We start from the raw sequence: 15,975 nt of genomic DNA, 5'->3' as shown, positions 1-15,975 counted from the left end.
ATTGATACCCCTGCCACCTCGGTGCTTCAGGGCTCAGTGAGCTCCGACGAGCGAAATTCCCAGCTGCCGCCCAGCAACGGTATGGCACGGGAGAGCTCGCCCCCTCAAGTGAGGGTGCTACAGCAGTCAGGTCGGTCGTTCCCTGCCGGTCATCCGCTTCAGGGCACCGAACTGGCTAATCTAATAATACCAGATGCCAGCCTCGAGGGGCTGGCTCCCTTAGTAGATTTTCTGGTAGCGTGGAAATTTCTACCAAATATCTCAAAATGGGTCCTGCAGATTGTAGAGAAAGATTACAGAATCCAGTTCGGTTCCCGTCCGCCTCGTTTCAACTGGGTCATCCCCACACTAGTGGGCCCCGAGCAGGCTCTGGGAATGGAACAAGAAGTAGATACTCTCCTCCTCTCGAAAGAGCGTCCGGGTTCTACAGCCGTTACTTCATCATTCTGAAGAAGGATGGGGGGGTTGCGTCCGATCTTAAATCTCCGTCTTCTGAACCGCGCTATCAAACGGCTTCGGTTCAAGATGCTCACTATCAAGCAGATAGTATCTCAGATCCAGTCCGAGAACTGGTTTGTTACGATAGATCTCAGAGACGCTTATTTCCATGTTTCCATCCTCCCTCAACACTGGAAGTTCCTGAGGTTTGCTTTCGGGGGCGAAGCATACCAATATAGAGTTCTTCCCTTCGGCCTGTCACTCTCACCCCGCACTTTCACAAAGTGTGTGGATGCTGCTCTGGCTCCACTGCGACTCCAGGGCATCCGCATACTCAATTATATCGACGATTGGTTAACACTAGCTCAATCGGAGCAGATGGCGGCTCGGCATCGAGATGTCGTCCTCGCCCATACGAGAGAGCTGGGGTTAAGACTAAATGCCAAGAAGAGTGTTCTTTCTCCACTACAGAGAACCACTTATTTAGGCGTGGTGTGGGACTCAACCTCGATGCAGGCACGTCTGTCTCCTGCTCGAATCGAGTCAATCCTCACGACAGTCACGAGAGTAAGAGAAGGCCAGTCACTCACTGTCAAACAGTTTCTGAGGCTGTTGGGCCTGATGGCAGCGGCGTCCAACGTGATACCTTTTGGCCTGCTGTACATGAGACCCTTGCAGTGGTGGCTCAGAACCAAAGGATTTTCCCCGAGGGGGAATCCGCTTTGCATGATCAAGCTCACGCGGCGATGCTTACGTGCCTTAGACATGTGGAAGAAACGTTGGTTCCTGGTTCAAGGCCCGACGTTAGGGGCTCCTTGTCGTCGCGTAAGGCTAACGACGGATGCCTCTCTCACGGGCTATGGAGCGGTCATGAGTGGCCGTTCTGCCCAGGGTCTGTGGGAAGGCCATCATCTCTTTGGCACATCAACTGCCGGGGAATGCTGGCCGTGTTTCGAGCTCTGACACACTTCCTTCCAGACCTAAGGGGGCATCAGGCGTTTGTCCGCACAGACAACACATCGGTGGTCTCCTACATCAATCGGCGGAGTTATGGAAGCTGTGGGCATGGCCCCTGAGGGGGCACAGCTCCTAGCATCTGGTCTCTCAACTGAGGTTGTTGAGACTATCCCCCAGTCCAGAGCTCCCGCCACTAGGAAACAGTATGCCTGGAACCATGGTTACATATGTAACCTAGAGACATTTCTGCTTCCACTCAAAGTAAGCATTTTAAAAATTATGTAATAAATGAACTGTGGAGTATTTCGAGCTGAAATTTCACAGACACATTCTGGGGACACCAGAGACTTATATTACATATTGTAAAAAGGTGCATAATATGTCTCCTTTAATATGTATTAACTGTATTACAGGTTTTTAAACAATGGAAACTTAATTTAATGTCGTGCTAGCTAACATCTTTGTTCCGTTTTAATTTATTTAGTTAGTTTAGCAAAATCATCTGCTTAAGTCTACTGCAGATATAGATATTCATATATGCGTATAACTACTGTTGCAGACCAGCTTTGACCATTCCAATATGGCGGACGGTGACGTATATATATATATATATATATATATATATATATATATAAGTCATCTAAAATCTGATATCTTCTTGCGTTCTTCATGTTCAGTGCAAATGTGCAATTGTCAGTGTTTTTCCAATCTAGCATTATTCCCTGATTTCAAGGGGAAAAAAATACTAATAAAATAGTATAAAATAAAATAAATCCTAATGGAATAAAATGTACAATAAAATGTACAATAAATAAAATGTACAATTATTTTAAATGTCTAAAATTAAACAGTGAATTTACCTAGTTTAAGTATAAAATACAGTTTGGCCTCCATGTTTTGTTTTGAAATCCTGTTACCAAATTTTATTTATTTTTTTAAATGTATCAGACAAAAATACTAAATATTGTCTGCCCACCACATGTTGTTTTGTTTTGTTTATTTATTTTTTTTAGATTTTTATTATTTATTTATTTCTTTATTTTTTAAACCTTGTTACCAAATTTATTTTTATTTTATTTTGAACATTTTGAAAGTCATAAAAAGTATTTTGCAAAACATATTAGGAAAAAAAACACCACAGCAGCCTGTTTTGTGTTTTGTTTTGCTCAAAACCACTGTCCATGACAGCAGCTTAAACTATACCAAGGTAGTTACATGGGATCTCATTAGCATTCATAGGTATTTGTACATAAAGTGTAGTTTTGTTTATTTTTATATTTTATTTTATTTTGAAAGGCTTAAAAACCTGGAAAATGTTTTACTTCAGTTTGTTGTTTTGCTAAAATATATGAAGAAGGTGCTTTTTTTGTGTTTCATTTTGTTTGAAATACCAAACTTGTATCCCTGTGTCCCAAAACCCTGCTTTGTGTTAAACACACAATACCAACATAATTAATCAAACGAATTCCCTGGCAAATACATTTAGGTCTAATGCCCGTCTACAGCTCAAAACCACAGTCCATGACAACAAAAGGCTTTCAGGCAGCACTCTGTGATGCAGGCTGCACCTTTGACAGAGACAGACAGAAGCACAGATATGGGGTTTCGTCCCACTGGAATGATGATGTTTGTGTTTGCAAACATGCAATCAGTCAGCGCTAATGGCAGCTGAACTACACCCTAATCTTTAATCGACTGGCTAATTAGAAAACATCATGCAAATTGTGTGGTAATTACATCTTAATCGTGCCGTGATTGGACGAGTGGAATATACAAGCGATAGAGAGCAGAGAAGAAAAACACATGAATTCCATCCCAAACTGGGATATACTTAGTCAAAGGTTTGTAAAAATGCAGATGTTTGTCATGTCAGGCTGTTGTAAAACTTATTGTTTTATATAGCTCATAATTCTTAATTACGGACAACCCAACACATATTAAAGGTGAAGTGTGCAATTTCTTCCCCACTACTGGCATAGAATGGAATAATAACAGAAATAATGACTTTTTGGGCTGGTGGGGATACACAAACAAACATGTTTGAAATCTCTGCATATTATTGCAAAAGCTGTTGTGAGGTGAGTGGAGAAGGTCGTACCCCACAGCCGAGTCCATTCCCCAACTCACAGCGGACTCTCCTGCCATCATCCACAGGAACATCCTGGAGCGAGACACAGAACTCCTCCCATCTGAAGAACACACTCCTCCGCCGCGTATCGCTGGTAGCGCTCATACTGGAAAACAGAGATGGACTGAGACTAAAAAACAGCCTGGTAATGGTAACAAGGGATAGCTGACCCAAACATGATTTATCTTCATGTCGTTCCAAACTAAATCAAAGAAGATATTTTGAAGAAAGCCCTTTGACTTCCATTGCATGGACAAAAGACATTTCCCAAAATATCTTCTTTTACGATCCACAGAAGAAAGATCATACACTTTCCAATAAAATAAGTAATTAAACCCATTTAATATTACATATGAAATAATAATCTGAGAAAACATTATTATTATTATTTTAATGAATTAAAAAAATAATAACAGTTTATTGAAAAGAAGTTTGCATATGTGTATTTTGTTGAGTATCAATTTCATACAGCAGGCTTTTATGGCTCATATAGTATGATATAGGAGAATATGGAGTTCATACTGGAGGAAAAAAAACAAAAAAAACCTTCTCAGTTTCATTCAGAGTCCCAAACTGAGCAAAAATATGAAATTTGGGGCGGTTGCTGGTATTTACATGGTCAAAAAGGAAGATAACATTTTCGACTTTCATAAAATGCATGTCTCCCAATAACATGTCATAGTAAGATGATATTTCAATGTTTTCTAAATGCTTCATTTATGATCAAAGCTCTAGTTTTTTGTTGTGGGACAAAACATATGCAATACAATAATGATTGAGAGATGAACAAATAAACATTCCTCAAAAGCCTGATATATAATTTTTATACTTACATTTTAACATGATTTTTCTAAAAAAAAAAAAAAAAAAAAATGTATGTATGGATCATCAAGTAAACCTAAGTTGCTTTAGTCAAGTAAGGGTTAATCTTGAAATTGTATTAACAATATAAAAGTTGTTCTTATGTTCCTTGATCATTTAGAGGCCTTAGGTAACTAATCATCTGTCAATCAACATTTGCCCTAAGACACAATAACTATTTTACAATCCCTGAAATTAGTTTAAGTTCAAGATGCTTTATTGGCATGACATTTGTGTTACAGTATTGCCAAAGCATTTTAGATGTATACAATACAGAATATGATTACACCATCAAAGTAAAAAATTTGACAAAAAATTTGTAATAAATAAGAGAAAACAAATAAATAAATACAATAAAATTAAAAATAACAACAGCAGACAGTATTTCTAATATTAATTAATAATTACAATGAAGAATGTCAAATAAAGCAAATTAATTAACCATTTCGTATGGTGTGTATGGTGTATACATATTTTGCAGCTAGTTTGACTGCCATCTCATCCTCTCCGAGTATATAGCGGAGTTTCACTGAGTCGTCCAGTGAAGAAAAAGAGCAATTCAATATTCACATTGTGAAAAGAATATTTGCCTTGTAGTGGTGTATTTGGGGCAGACAAGAAGAAAGTGTTTCTCATCCTCTATTTGATTTCCCTTACCAAAAAGTAGTATACTTCAAGTTTATTTTATTAAGTATACTTAAGTAAAGTTCAAGTATATTTTTAAGTATACTTTATGTAGTAAGTATACAAATATCAGTGTACTAGTAGTATACTTGTAAGTGTACTATTTCAATATTCCTTGGGACTAAATTGGCCCACTTTCTAGTATATAAAAGTATACTTTTAAGTATACTTTTAGTATAACATTAGTAAACTTTGAGTACACGACTAGTTTACATCTGTGTTTTTAGTTTGTACTGCAACTATACTAAAAGTGAACTAATAGGAATACTTATAGTTTACTAATTAAATACTTGTAGTAGCATTTTTAGTACACTTTGAAGTATAGTCTCAGTAAACTACTAGTTTAGTAGTTTTATACTGCAAGTATACTTGTAAGTTTTCTTTAAGTGAACTTTTCATCATACTTTAAGTATACTACTATGTCCCTATTTAGGTATTAATTTGTATATATTTTGTTATATAAATATCTGAACATACAAAACATCAAAAGAAAGAACAGGGTATCTGCTTGTAAACAAAAACATTTTATTCTAGCTTCATGAATTATTTTTTTAAACACTTGAATGTGGATACGTTTCATAAATAAAAAAAAAAGAAATAAACAACATTTTGAACAAAAAGCTGAAAAAAGACTATGAACTGGATTCAGAATGATAATCAAAACGTAGATGGAGTCGATCAACACCCCAAAGCTTGACAGTCATTATTACCTCTTCATTGGTCGACATTTTATTCCATAACGTTACACAGTTTTGATGCTGTTTTATGTCTGATGATCGTGTTAGATTACATGTGGAAGCATCTGTTGTTTCGGTTTCTTCTTCACTTGTGTTTTTTGGAAATTCTGTACAGAAGATGTGTACCAGCGCCCCCTACAGTATAACCATGAAAATACGCATTCTAGGAGCACAATTATAGCTAAAATATATTTAGACTTTTTCTAAGTATAAGTCAAGTATACTTAAATGTCATTTTAAGTATATTTCTGAGAAGTACATAAAAAGTAGACTAAAAGTATACTTTCCTATTTTTAGTTTAAAAGAAGTATACTAATAGCACACTTGAATAAACTTATTTTTCGTAAAGGTTAAGTCACAGTGTTTGCATAGTCGCTGTTCTCTATGTATCCAGGATTTATGATGTCTTCCTTTCTCTATTTCTAAGTCGTGGTCGCTGAGTCGATATTTTGAAAGGATTTGTCTTTCTTTTAATTGTTTTACCCCTACAGTATAACAATGAAACACGCATTCTAGGAGCACAATTATAGCTAAAATATATTTAGACTTTTTCTAAGTATAAGTCAAGTATACTTAAATGTAATTTTAAGTATATTTCTGAGAAGTACATAAAGCCCATTTCTGAGAAGTACATACAAAGTAGACTAAAAGTATACTTTCCTATTTTTAGTTTAAAAGAAGTATACTAATAGCACACTTGAATAAACTTCTTTTTCGTAAGGGTTAAGTCACAGTGTTCGCATAGTCTCTGTTCTCTCTGTATCCAGGATTTATTATGTCTTCCTTTCTCTATTTCTAAGTCGTGGTCGCTGAGTCAATATTTTGAAAGGATTTGTCTTTCATTTAATTGTTTGATTGATAAGTAATTTGCCAATTTGGTGGTTCTAGTTAGGGCCGAATAACACTGGAGTTTGGTTTGGAGGTCAAATTCGTTTTTTAAATTTTTCATCATAATTGTATTTTAGATTTTTGTCAATGTCTTTATATTGATAAGTAATTTGCCAATTTGGTGGTTCTAGTTGGGGCCGAATAACACTGGAGTTTGGTTTGGAGGTTAAATTTGTTTTTTAATTTTTCATCATAATTATATTTTAGATTTTTGTCAATGTCTTTATGAATGTTGGGGCTGCGGTTGGAGTCAGACTCAGCTTGGAGTTTCTTTCGTTAATTGAAGCACGAGTGTATTTAGAGGATGAGACACTGTGGGGGATCCATTGGCGAGGAGGGCTTTATATTGTATAGATTCAGTGTCAGATTGACTCAGGTGATGCCAGAATTGAACAGCTCTTTTTTTATTTCAATGTGTAAGGGGTATAAGCCCAGTTCAGCCCTGCAGGCATTGCTAGAAGTGCCTCTGTTTATCCTAAGCATAATTGTATTTTAGATTTTTGTCAATGTCTTTATGAATGTTGGGGTTGCGGTTGGAGTCAGACTCAGCTTGAGTTTCTTTCATTAATTGAAGCACGAGTGTATTTAGAGGATGAGACACTGTGGGGGATTCATTGGCGAGGAGGGCTTTATATTGTATAGATTCAGTGTCAGATTGACTCAGGTGATGCCAGAATTGAACAGCTCTTTTTTGTATTTCAATGTGTAAGGGGTATAAGCCCAGTTCAGCCCTGCAGGCATTGCTAGAAGTGCCTCTGTTTATCCTAAGAATGTTTTTTGCAAATTCCAATTGTGTTCTTTCTATTAAACTTTTATCCCAATTTTTTTGTTTTAACCAGAAAAACATTTTAATTTTTTTACCCCAAATTTCACTCCCATACAGTAGAATTGGTTTAATAATTGCGTGATATCCTCCTGACTACCAGGAAAAAATAGTTTTGTGAATTTAGTATTTTGTCATGCCATTACATTGTTTAGAGCATAAGAGCATTTTTGAAAAATTATATTTTATTCATATGTTATGCCATGTCCTCTGTAGAGGACATCGGGACTTTAAAAAGTCCTGTTTTAAAAAAAATAGAAAGACATGAATAGACATGAAAAGGCAAAAATAGTGGGATTTTTGTTTTAACCAGAAATACATTTTCATTTTTTATACCAAGCTTTATATAAAGATGATTCTCAACTATGTTATGAAACATTTTTTTTATGCAAAATGTGTGTAAAATGGCCATAAACGAGTTTTTCCATGCAGGCATTGCTAGAAGTGCCTCTGTTTATCCTAAGAATGTTTTTTGCAAATTCCAATTGTGTTCTTTCTATTAAACTTTTATCCCAATTTTTTTGTTTTAACCAGAAAAACATTTTAATTTTTTTATACCAAGCTTTATATAAAGATGATTCTCAACTATGTTGTGAAAGATATTTTTAAAAACCATTTTTCTTTATGCAAAATGTGTGTAAAATGGCCATAAACAAGTTTTTAATGTGTTTTTGGGGCAACATAGAATGAACAAATAAGTGCAATAATGGGAGTAATAATTAGCAAGATTTTCATAATAATATCTAATATTTAATAGGAATATTGATATATAATTTTTCCCAAAATGTGTAATAAACATGCTTTAAGTCCTGGTGTCCTCTACAGTGGACATGTATGAAATTGATGTCCTGTTTCATAACAGAAGGTCATATTTTGATTTGAAACCCCATAACATTTTCCTGAGATGTTGATTTATGACAAACAATTTGTCAATTAGTCAGATTTAAATGATAATTACAAAATATTATCATATTTCCATTAGGGTGTTACATTTGATTACTAAATGAATGTCAGCCATTTTTAAAGACCAAAGAGAGGGAGTGGTCATGGTGAAACATCCAATCATTTGGTATCTCTGGAAAGCCCTGTACAGGACATCATGACTTAAAACTGTGACATGTAACGTCTCAGAGAAATCACTAAAACATAATGTCCTCTACAGTGGACAAAACTCCATAGCTGGTAGTCAGGAGGATATAATTTGAGTTTTAATTGGTCATTTTAATTTGTCAAACCGTGATTTTATGGCATAAAAAGCCCTCTGGGCCCTCTCATTCAAGGCCTTCACAGCCAGACTGAAGCCCCCTGATGCTGAGATCTCGATGCCCAGGTAAGTGTAGCCGGTGCTGTGCTCTAGGACTTCTGCTCCGTAAGTGTACTGGTATCTGTTTCTCTGAGACCTGGCTTTCTTCTGGAACACCATGACTCTGGTTTTGTCCAGGTTAACCGTCAGTGCCCATTCCTCACAGTACTGTTCCAGCAGGGCCAGGCTGTGCTGGAGACCCTCAGCTGTGGGGGACATCAGAACCAGGTCATCCGCATACAGCAGGCATTTGACTTCAGAGTCCTGCAGAGCGAGGCCCGGGATGCTGCCGGAGCGGTCCAGAGCTTCTGCCAGCTCGTTGATGTAGATGTTGTAGTGTTGGGCTCAGACTGCATCCCTGCCTCACTCCACGGCCCTGCTGGAGCACTATGCTGCTATTTATTATATTGCAAAAAAGCTTTGCTACTGCCCACACAAATGCTGCGGTAATTACTGGGATCGAATTTATCTCCTTTTTTTATATATAGGTGTGATCAGTCCTTCAGACCAGGTCTCAGGGACATCAACAGAAGGATAAGATCAGATTGAATAATTTTGCCAGAGCTTGAATTATGTAGGGGCTGCTGATTTTGAGCATTTCATTGCTGATGTTGTCTTGTCCACATGCCTTCTTTAATTTGAGATTTGTAATGTGCTCTGTTATTTCTGATTTTGTTATAAATGTGTCCAATGGGTTTTGGTAATGTTTTATTGTTTTCTTCAAATCTTCTAGTTTTCCCTTTGTTTTTGTTTGGGGCTGGTTGAGATCTGGTTCACGTTTTTGGTAAAGTTGGATTTCTCATGAGCCGTGATCAGGACAGGGAAGGTTGCTTAGAAGGTGTGTGTATGGATGTGTGTAAGTCTGACCTGCGGATCTCAGAGTCCAAACCTACCTGCTCATCTCCCAGGACTTGGAAATGATGAACCTCTTTAATGAGCGAATCAGGACAGCCGGCTGGAGAAAGAGAAAAAAAAAAAAAAAAAAAAGTAATGCAGTCAGAAGGCATAGAGTTAGCATGGGCTGAAAGAGCTGTCAAAAGCTATGAACTTATGAGCTAAATGACTTTCTTTCTTTCGTGGAACATAAAAGAAAATATTCTGAAGAATTTTGGGGTTCACATAACATTGGACCCCATTGACTTGCATTGCATGGACAAACAGATGAGTAAGACACAGGTTTGGAACGGCGTTCGAATCACTTTGGTGTTCACTTTGGAGTTAAAAGAAAATACCAATGTACCATATCTCTTTAAAATCAACATGCAATCAAAATGAAACGATGCTTGTCATAAGCTCTCATAAACAATTTAAAATCACATGGTTTGTAAAACCCGGACAAACTAGATTAATTTCTGTTCCATGTTTAAACAGGGCTATAGGAATGCAATGTTTGCATTTACAATCATGTTTGCAAGGAACCTTTACTTTTTGTGTGAAGCCAGTGTGAAATCCCATCCTGCTCAATGTTATATCAGAAGTTTGTGTTGGTTTTGTCTAACGAATACAGCTTTGTTATTCAGGCCGATGACATAACACTTGTCTTTTTTTTTGGTCTAAATCTATTCATTTCCTCAAAAATGCATCAAAAAGGCAATTGACAATAACATGAATCCACCACTTGACATTAATAATTTTTGAATTGAAATTAATTTTCATTTATTAATTGTTGTGGGCATGAAGTCAAAAATGTCAGGGTTATGTAACTGTTCTTATATCATAACGAAGAAAAAAGCCGCTTAAGCCACTAAAAGGATGACATTCCCAAAAATTAAATCTTATTAGGTAGTTATTAAGCATAATATTTTATTATTATTGATTAGAGAAAAAAAAAGCAAAGAAGCAGTTTTGTTAAAGTCAAAGGTATGACTAACGACAGAAACATGCAGGGAGGAAAAAACATACAACAGGAAATTATATAGAAAGGACCACTTTAACCACTTTAAAAGTCTTTAAAAATATCAGATAATTTAACAATGTATAGTTCAGGTTGCAAAATGTAATATGGTTTGAAATTAATATTTATGAATTAATATTGGGGAAAACATATGTTTTACCTATATTTTAAAATAATTTAGATGTGTACACTCATATGTATTAAAGGTGTAAAGTAGATATGCTATTCAAATGTATTTGATGGTTAAACCACATTATATTTTTGAACCATTAAATTGAAATTTTTGTTGGTCCCTTTTGCTGACCCATCATACCACATCAAAACTGACCTGACCTTTCTCGTCTCGCTAGTTGACCAAGCAAGTATTGGTCATCTTATTTCGATGGAGGGGAAAAGCATGGGAAAAAATGTGATTGGACTAGTTTTGAATCGCAATTGGGCTGGCCTTGTTTTTCAGACCTGATGGCAACCCTGCGCCAGCATCCAAAACACAACATATGCTGGTCATTTCAACTGGGCATTCCTCATCAAAATGCAACAGGAAACGACAAGCGCATATATTATCATACATTATGCCCCATATCCTATACTCGGGCGTACATAAACGCTAATGAGCGCTGCTCTTACGGGGAGGCCCAGCACTTACGATACCGATACACACCCAACAGCCACCTCAGGATCACGCTCTGAGAAGAGAGGCCTTTCCTTTGAGCTGCCTAATCTCCAGGAGAGGAGAAGCACCTTAATGGGGAACAGAGCCAAAGAGGTCCCTCGTATTCCCGCTCCGCAGAAACAATCCGCTGTTAAATCCACACAGGATAATTATGGACGGCAAATGAGTGAAGATGAATGTGTGTGAGCTTAGGCAGGGGCCCGACACCAAAGTGGCAGTCCAATGCTCTCCTCTAACAAGCGTGGTGTAATGATGTGGTCCCTTTTGTGGGGAAATATTTTGCTTTGGACCAAAGATTCCTGCTACACACCAATTATCCATTAGGAGACTAATGACTACTCTAATCTGCATGTGATGGCACTCACACACACACACACACATCTTTGGACATCTTCGTACACCTAAGTAGAGTGAAATGGAGTGATCTCTAAAGACGAATGTAGATAAAAAGGCTGATAGCAGCTGAGTGCATGTAGTATAATACAAGCTTATGAAATCAGAGAGAAGAAATTTCACATCACAGACTTTCTGCTCCCTGCCGATCCTCTTTTGTGCGAAAAGATGAATATGCCATCTGTCGGGGTTCATTTGAGATCATTAAGTAACATATTCACAGCCACAAAAGACAGTAAATTTAACCCTGAACATTCACCCTGAACTGATTGTAATATCAGTATATATACTGTATACTGTATATACATATATATAAAGGCTTTAAATTGTTCATCCTAAATGGCTATATACTGTAGTTCAAATTCTGTCAGCAATTTCTCCCCTTAAGTAATTCCAAGCCCATAAGAACTTCATTCATATTTGTAACACAAGTGAAGATTTTTTTTTTTTTTAATTTGGGAGATTTCTGTCCCTCAATTGAAGGACCAACATTTTCAAAAAGTTCATAAAGACATTTTAAATGTAATCTGAATAAAGTCACTTAACCCTAGTCTTCTGAAGAGGCTCAATCACTTTATATTTTGGACAGATTTAATTTAGGCTTATTTTTATGAATAAACAATTGATCAACACACATAAATCGAGCACATCAAATATGGTAATCTGAATCACAAACGTGCTTGCTTCAAGATGTAGATGAGTTTTTTTTTTTATTAGAACAGACTTGGAGAAATGTAGCATTGCATCACTTGCTCACCAATGGATCCTCTGAAGTGAATGGGTGCCGTCAGAATGAGAGTCTAAACAGCTGATAAAAACATCACAATAATCCACACCACTCCAGTTCATCAGTTAATGTGAAGTGAAAAGCTGAGTATTTGTAACAAACAAATCCATCATTAAGACATTTAGCTTCATGGAGTCCATCTAAGGGCGTATTCACACTTGGCGTCTTTTTTGATAAGAAAAAGTTTTTTAGTAAAATAAAAATCTGGCAGCGTTTTGGTAACAAATAGCAGCCGAGGGCGTCTTTTGTTGCTGTAACAACAGCTGCAACAGTAGCCTAGCGTTATATGCTGCAGAAATGTTGAGAAAGAGTAAAAAGTTGGCCCTTGCGTTGCCTTTTGAAGTTAACGGGGAAGAGAATGTCGGTTCACAACGATGTTTGTGGGTGCATGACATTATACGGGAAAGGAAACAGTATGGTGCTTACAGCAATTTAGTCCAGGAGCTCCGGCTGAATGATGGACGGTTTGTGGCATATTTTAGACTAAGTTAGATACAGTTTTGTGCTCATATCATACTACTCTTTGTGCTATGAAACTAGTACGAACTAATCTACCGGCTATCTTTTCCATTTTTCTTGTTGTTTTTATTGTTATGGAAACGACTCGCCACTGGCTTGTCATTGGTCAGCTGTCAAAAAGGCACTTGACGTAGGGCGTTTTTTTCAGAAAAGTTAAACTTTTTTCAACTTGAAAAGATGCTCTGAGCTGCAGAAAAAGACGCCTGTGGTGGCGGTGGACTTTTTTGAAAACACGGTTTACTCCATAGGATTATAATGTAAAAAAGATGCCAAGTGTGAACATAGCCTAACATTGCGTTCTCCAGCGGAAAAAAGTCATTTTGTCTGAATCAGGAGAGAAATATGCAAGCCAAAGCCAAAACAGTCCAAAACATTTCTAAACAAATGAGTTGGTGGATACTGATGTGATAGGACAACAGAAGATTTACTTTTTCTCTGGAGCATTTTTATCAATTATGGACACCAGATTTGTTATTGTGATGTTTTTATCAGCTGTTTGGACTCTCATTCTGACGGCACCCATTCACTGCAGATGATCCATTGGTGAGCAAGTGATGTAATGCTACATTTCTCCAAATCAATTCAGATGAAGAAACAAACTCATCTATATCTTGGATGGAACTATACCTTTAAATCTGGTTGTCATAAAAAAAATTGATTGTGTTTCTTCAGCAGACTTGCATTAAACCGCTCAATTCATATGGTTTCAATTTTACAATGTCTTTACTAACTTTTTTGAAGCATCAAAATGTTTTAAGGCCGTGACAACGGGCCCTAACCGGACATCAATTTTACATCTTCATCTTACCTGAGCATTCTAATACACAAATATTTTCATACTGAGTGAGTAAAGTGAAGGCCAACTGATCAACAAGTTGAGTTGTGGAGTTATTTCTTCTCATACAGGTGCAGAATGCATGTGCTAGTTGGCCGCTGACTGTAGTCTTTGCGATGTGTTCAAGCGCAACATTTTGGCCGAGACGCAGACAACACTGGCGACAACACAGACAGCTTTCAGCGCCACCAGTTCTTTGATGCCGGTTTGGTGTGTCACAGCCTTTAGTGGAATGGCCTTTCTCTCAGGTTTCATAAAAAAACATTGTTATTTGTGTTTTGAACATGAAATAAAGTCTTACAGGTTTGGAAGGATATGACAATAAGTAACTGATGACCAAAAATTTTATTATTGAGTGAACTATCCCAAGGTGATTTTGGGTGTTTCATCTCTTCGTTCTTAAAGTGCAGATTAAAAGTAAAAACATTCTGGTAAGACTTTATTTTAAGGTCCAATTCTCACAATTAACTAGTTTCTTATTAGCATGCATATTATTAGCATATTGGCTGTTTAATAGTACTTATAAAGCATATATTAATGCCTTATTCTGCATGACCATATTTTAGATCCCTTAATTCCCCAATACCTAAACTTATCAACGACCATACTAACTATTAATGCACAGCAAATTAGGAGTTTATTGAGGCAAAAGTCATAGTTAATAGTGGATATGTGTTCCCTATTCTAAAGTGCTACCAACATTCTAAACTAAAACTAAAAGTAAAACATTTGCTGATTTCCCTAAAAACAACTCTCTTTACAACATACATTTCCTACCTGGACCATATCTGGATATTTATAACCATATTGCATTTACACGCATTGTTCGGACAGATGCAAGTAGCCACATATTACACTGAAGAAATTTCAACATCAAAAAACTGGACAGAATGTTGTAAAGGTCACACAGTAGCAACCTGTAGAAGCTGAAGTCTCCAGCGCACACACCTTCCATTGGAGGCTGCTAGCGCAAACGTCGTCTCACTTTTCTTATGCAAATGGCGGCGAGCGCACTAATCGCACTGGACCTGTCTGGGGACTCACAGGCTGCCAGCAAATATTAGAATTATAGAAGGAAAAAAGACTCACATTTGTCTAAAAATAATTAAAGATAAAGACTACAGAGAGAAAACATGTTGTTACCATGGCAATGAAGAAGTGTAGCATACTGAGGGGTGAACACATTTTCAGGGCCCACACACACACACACACACACACACACATATGGAAAGAGACTATAGTTATTCCTCCTGTGGAGTTACCTAAGGTTAGAGCTGAGGTGTAGCTGTTAGCATGCTGGGGATTTGGGGATCACACAGGTGATACAAGTTTGAATCCGGTCTTCCATCCCATATCCACTTTATCTATACAATAAAGAGGTGAGATTCTTTGCAACTTTTTTACAATAAGGATATTTTAAAATGATCAAAAGCGACAGTAAAGACATTTATAATGCTACAAAAGTATTTCATAGAAATTGTTCTTTTGAATTTTCTATTCTGCCTAGAATCGAAAAAAAAGTATCACCGTTTCCACAAAAATATCAAGCAGCACAACTGTTTTCAACATTGATAAGAAATGTTTCTTGAGCAGCGAATTAGAAATGATCAGCATATTAGAATGATTTCTGAAAGGTCATGTGACACTAAAGACTGATGTAATGATGTTGAAAATTCAGATTTGCCATTACAGAATGGATGAATGGATGGATAAATAAATAAGTAAATAAATTTTTTTAATCGCTGATCGGAAATCAAGAAAATAATCCTTACCACTCAAGGTTAAAAAGCATTATCATTTGTTTCTAACATTGTTTGCAAAATATCCACAAATATTTTATTCTATCAACAAATAAGATACCAAAACGATACAGCGTCAACTTAAAGGGGTCATATGATGCGATTTCAATTTGTCCTTTCTCTTTGGAGTGTTACAAGCTCTTGGTGCATAAATAAGATGTGTAAAGTTGCAAGGACTAAAGTCTCAAATCCAAAGAGATATTCTTTATAAAAGTTAAGAGTCAACCACGCCTACCTAAAACGGCTCGTTCTAACA

The 15,975-nt window shown here is 36.7% G+C and overlaps 1 pseudogene; it reads right to left on the bottom strand.

Annotated features, from left to right (window-relative positions):
- LOC107590008 (E3 ubiquitin-protein ligase parkin-like) overlaps nucleotides 1-15,975 on the bottom strand; it is a 113,691-nt pseudogene that overhangs the window by 10,366 nt on the left and 87,350 nt on the right.

This window comes from Sinocyclocheilus grahami, unplaced genomic scaffold, assembly GCF_001515645.1.
Source record: "Sinocyclocheilus grahami isolate Dianchi unplaced genomic scaffold, SAMN03320097.WGS_v1.1 scaffold123.1, whole genome shotgun sequence".
Classification (NCBI taxonomy): Eukaryota; Metazoa; Chordata; class Actinopteri; order Cypriniformes; family Cyprinidae; genus Sinocyclocheilus; species Sinocyclocheilus grahami.
This window is presented reverse-complemented; position numbering and strand designations above follow the sequence as displayed.